Genomic DNA, 6,000 nt, shown 5'->3' with positions numbered 1-6,000 from the left:
CCGGGACGAGAACGCTACCCCTAGGGAGCCGATAGCTATTAATAGAGGCCACGCTAGCCTCGAGTAAAGTATCCACTACCCGAACCATAGAATAAGCACGTTTAATAAATAAAGTAGCCCCGAAACCGTAACGAAGCCGATAAATATACGATCTAAAGTATTCGATAAAATCAATAGTCTTATACTAGGGCCCCTAAGAGCGATAATTTAGTATATAATAGAGTAATTATTAGAGGCTAAGCTAGAGGAAGAGTAACGTAAGCTAACCGCGCCCGCCCCGGATATAGCTAAGCTTCCTAATAAAATCGAATTAATAATCGAGAAATCTGTAGTAAAATCGGTCGAAAAAATATTTATGAAGATTAATAATAAGCTATAGAATCCGAAGACTTAGGCGGGCGTCCTCCGGGGCGCACCCGACCCTTAGACTAATTAGAATATAACTCCCTTCCTTACTTAAATAAGGCAGGAGAAACTAGTTTACTAACGATTTAACCACGAACTTATAGTCCGTACCCGGGCCGCACCCGACTCGATTAAGAACTAAAGCCTAAAGGATATATATAATATAATAAACGCGAGGATAGGCAGCGGTAGCCCTAGGTACCGAGGGGCTAGATAACTCTAGAGCGGCGATATAATACTCTCCTTCGAAGCGAATATCGATAGTATAGCGAAGAACTCGGGCTAGGTCTAGGCCGCTTTCGGGCCAGAAGTCACCCTCTATAAAAAGCTCTTTAACCTCGTGGTAAAAAGAGTCCTTATATAATAAACCTAGGGCGAAAGAGGCTATATAAAGTTAGTAAAGGAAATTAAGAGATCGAACGCGTATAATATAATAAAGATTACTTAGATTAACTCGAAGAAAAAGCTCGTAATAAGGGCTACGATTATCTTATATATAGATAGCCTAGAAATAGCTAACCGCTTATATAATTCTAAGGTAGTAATTAACGCGGAGATTTATAACTATAAACCTTACGAAGAAAATATTAGACCCCGCTAATATTATAAGTACTACTAGTTCGGGTATATTATAGCTATATACGGGTAGGATATAATCTACGGCCGGTACGGAACTATTCCCTATACTACGGGTAATAAGAAATATAAAAAGACCCCGCGTTATATTACGTATAGAGGGAAGCACGAGGCCTAGTCGAGAGTATACCACGAGGTCGCCGAATAATATACCCGAGCCCTGGCCGTATATAGAACGAGACCGACCCGGTTCTAGAATATCGCTTATATTACCTTTAACTTCCGCGGGACCTAAGAACCTAAAGAGACCGAGACCGAGGACCTAGTCGACCTTACTATATCCCCGAAGAAATAGAAAGTAAATAAACGCCCGCTAACTAAGACTATCCTAGCCCGTTCTAGGAGCTAACTTACGTAACTCCGCCTCGATAGCCACTTCTATATAAGAGCTAACGTAGAACTAGTTAAGAACTAAGCTAGAACCACCCCGGATAGTATAACTATAGATATACCCTCCTCCGACCCCTTTGTATAATAGAACTTAATATTCTTTATTAGAATATAAATAAGTAAGGACCGAACTCGAGTATAATACTTAATAACTAGGCCGGATATAACTTAATTACGCTCTAGGAACCGAATATCGAAGGGAGTATATAGGAACTAAAGCGGCCCCTAGCAAACTACTATAGGGTATAGGGAGGAGATAAGAGAGTAGTTATATATATATATAAGCGATATAACCTCGATATATAGTTATCCGAGATAGGGGAAGACTAGATCCGGGTCGATATCGGCTAGAGATCGATCTTTAATATCTACTAAGACTAAAGTAGAGGAAGCTAGAGACCGACTTACGCCCTCGGTAGTAAGGAACCCCCGAATAACTTAATCGTAATAGGAGACTTTAACGCTTATCACCCGCTCTAAGACTAGTACGAAAGAGAGTTAGATAAAGTATAATACCTCCTTAACTAAGTAAGGAACTAGGGGCTCTAACTAGTTATACCGAAAGGGGAACTAACCTAGATCTTTAAGGGCTAAAGGGACGGGATAATCGACTATTATTAAGTAACCCTTTTTACTTTTATACGATACCTTAGCCCTACGTTATTCTTAGGATTAGACTATATCCCGTAGCTTATCCGGACCGGAGATAAATAATAAATAAACTAATATACTAAACCTAATAACTTAGGCGTGAATTAAAAGAAACTCGATACTAAAAGGGTAGAAGCCGAGGTATAAGTTAGGTTTCGGCCCGAGTATTAGCCAGACCCGGCTAACGTAACGCTACTTAACTATAGTATATATAAGCTCACGACTATACTCTAGGAGATTACTAAGGTAGTAACGCTAAAAAAAAAAAAGGGTTTCCTTAGGTCGGTCCTATAATATAACCAGGCTATATATACGGCTATCGAAGACGCTAAAAAAAAGTTATAGCGCTATTATCGAACCCGGACCTAAGAAATATAGGAGGAGCTTTAAGAAGCGTATAAGACCCGGGACCGAACCGTAGCGGAAGTATAATAAGAGTCCTAGCGGATAGTATTATAAGACACCGCGGATAAAAAAGACTCCTTTTAGAGATTCGAGAAATAGGCCAGGCTCCGGAGCGAATTACCCCTAGAACCGCCTAAGACGCCTAACCTAACCACCCTTATAAAAACCATAAGAATATACTCTTAGAAAGTAAGGGCACTAGCCGTAAGGTTCTTCCTAACTATTCGAGTACTAGGGGAGGGTAGACCGGTTATAAGGAGGACCCGGCTAGGACTTAATTAAGAGCCGCCCTAGATTATTATATAAGAAGATATTAAAGTAATCCTACGGAAGCTTAAATTATAGAAAGCGCCCGGAAAAAATAATATACTAATAAGGCTACTTAAGGTATATAATAAGCTACTCTAACGATTACTTAGTAAACTAGTTTCGGCTAGTTTCCGGCTAGGATACTTCCCGGAAGCGTTTAAAGAAGTAATTATAATTATACTACGAAAACTAAGAAAAGACCAAGCTAAACTAGAGGGCTAGCGGCCTAACTCCCTCTTAAGTATCCTTAGTAAGGTCTTCGAAATAGCGATATAACGGGTCGTATCCGGGATAGTAGAGGCCCGGAACCTCCTCCTAAATAAGTAAATAAGTAATAAAGAAGGCTATTCTATAAAGGGAGCGATATAAATTATAATTAATATAATTAGGGATTCCTAGGAGTATAAAAGGTATACGAGCCTACTCTAGCTTAACCTTAGCTCGGCGTTCGATAGGGTTAACTATTAGAAGCTCTTAAACTACCTAAAAGTATTAGGGCTTCCGGGCTAGATCCTAGGCTAGGTAAAATTATATCTTATAGACCGAAACGTATAGATTTATTTCGATAGGGAGCTTTTAAACTAATTCCGGACCGAATTAGGGGTGCCCTAGGGCTTACCCCTTTCCTTAATCCTCTTCCTCCTTTACCTTACGGCCTTATATAATAGGCTCGAGATAGTTAATAGAATAACGGTTATAAGCTTCGTAAATAATATAAATATCCTAGCGTTCGGGAGGGACCCTTAGGATACCTAACCCCGGCTCGAAATAGCGTAGAGGATTTATAAACGGTAAATAAAAGAGTTTAGGGCGATCTTTAATCCCTAGAAGAGCGAGCTTACGTACTTTACGAAGAAGAAAAGACCGGCGGTAACGACTAAGATCCGGGCCGGAAATATAACGATTCTACCGATAAATAAGGTACGATTCCTCGGACTCTAGCTAGAACAATACTTATCGTAGAAGCTATACCTAAAGATAATAGGCTAGAAGATAGACCGGTAATAACGCGCACTCTTAGCGATTATAGGTAGTACTTAGGGGATACTAGTCCTATAGGCTAAGGAGATCTATACGAAGGTTATTAAGCCTACGATCGCCTATGGATACTATACCTACCACGCCCCGACTAAGATAAATAAAAAGACACATAGAATCGGGGCGGAACTAAACAAGACCTAGGCCGAGTGCCTAAAAAAAGTCCTCGGGGTATATAAATATATAATAAGATAATACCTTAAGACCGAAATAGGAATACTACCTATAGATCTTTACCTTAATAGGCGTTCCGCCTAGGCCTACGACCGGATAAGGACCGGACCTATAAAGGTAGCTAGGAAAGCCACGAGAGCCTAGATTAAGCAAAGTACTAAGAGGATAAGGGAACTACCCGCTACTAAGGGATCGGGCCGGTTCCTAGCCGATACTATAAAGTAGCTCGAGGGCTATAGTAACGCCTAAGAAACCTATACTTAAGAGTAGATCGAGAGGTAGGAGAAAAGGGCACGCGTTAGGAAAAAAAAGGCGGGACTAGATAGATATCCGGCCGACTATAAATTATTCGTAAAAGAAGCGATCTCCCGTTATAAAGGACTCCCTCGATATACCGCGTTATATACGGCCTAGATTAAGACCGGGTACCTCAGTCTCCGAGCTTTCTTATTTCGAAAGTATATACCGGATATACTAACCCTATTATACGACTACGGTAAAGGGAAAGAGGACGCGTTTTACTTAATCTTATATTATAAGAGCGGTTCTAGGCCGGAAATAGGCTAGATAAGGACCGTATAAGATATATAATAATAAGCCTATACCTAACTAAGACTATAATAAATTATAAATTAGCTCCTTATAATAGCTAACCTAGAATAATTCAAACTCGCCCGTTAGCTCGACCTTACTTATAACGAACGAAAATAAGGCTAGGAATAAAAAAAAAAATAATAAATACGCTAAGGCTTAAGGAAGGACTATAATATAAAAAAAACCTACGGGGAATATATAAGGATCTAGGCCGGATATAGCACGGATATATATAAGGCACTAAAAACTATAACTTAATTCACCTTACTATAATAAGGCCGGGCTAGCCTATAAGCAAAACTAAACTACTATACTAAATATACCTAGGATCCGGGCCGGACCCGTATAGAATTAACTTAGATAGTAGTAGTATATCTACGTCCACGGCTATAGCTAGGACTACGGCCACGGCCACGATTACGAGGAGCCGGCTTATATCCGCCCTAGAAAGGGGCCGGAGCCTTATTAGTAAGCTTACCCTTGCCCCTAGGCTTAGCGGTAATATAGCGCTTATCTTTTACTCCTACCTTTACTAACTTATCCTTATCCTTTTCTTTATTAGCCTAGGGCCGGGGCGGAGTAAGGGCGGTCTTCCTTAACTTAGTAGGAGTCTTAGGCTTAGGGCGGTCGGCTATAGCGAGGGCGGAGCGCTTTCGGGCCGAACCCGTACTACTAGAGCCACGAGCGATAGCGCGGAGCTCGATATAGTCCTAGAGGGCGTCCTAGAGATCTTAAGGCTAGAAATATTAGAGTATAGTTATAACCCGGGCCGGATATAAGACTTACCGTAGTAAGGATAGAGACCTTAGAGAGGTCGGGGTCGCTAGTAGCCTAGCGTAGTATACGGCGAGCGACAGTAGCGCTAGTATCGGCTAAAAAGCTAGGAAGAGGCTATAAATAGGTTAGATAAGAATATAATAAAGATCCAGGCCGGATATATATAGGAAGATAGCTACTAACGCGCTAGTAACGATAGTCGGAGTAGGAGCTAGAACTAACTAAGAATATATTAGTATTAGTATAGAAATACCACGAAACCGGGCCGGATATATATAATATATAAGGTAGAGGCGGAGGGCCTCGCGATCGTCGGGATAGAGAAAGAAAAACGCGATAAAGGCGTTCAAGTAGTAAGTATACTAGTAGTTAGGTATACGCGCGGGACCGACCTTATTAGGATCCTATCTATAACGAGGAAGGCAGCGGTCGGATATAATACGGGTAGGGTCTAGGCTAGATACGCGTAAAAGGTAAGGAGAATTAATTAAAATCTTTAGCTAGAGTAACGAGGGGTAGAGGGCGATAGTAGCGCGAATCCGGGTAGGAAATATATAGGTATAAGTATAAAAAAAAAAAAAAAAAAAAAAAAAAAGAAATAAAAGAGTAATATATAAGTAA

This window comes from Emericellopsis cladophorae (assembly GCF_022114955.1).
Source record: "Emericellopsis cladophorae strain MUM 19.33 chromosome Unknown NODE_9_length_645218_cov_115_098568, whole genome shotgun sequence".
In the NCBI taxonomy this organism is placed as follows: Eukaryota; Fungi; Ascomycota; class Sordariomycetes; order Hypocreales; family Bionectriaceae; genus Emericellopsis; species Emericellopsis cladophorae.
Note: the sequence above shows the minus strand (reverse complement) of the source record.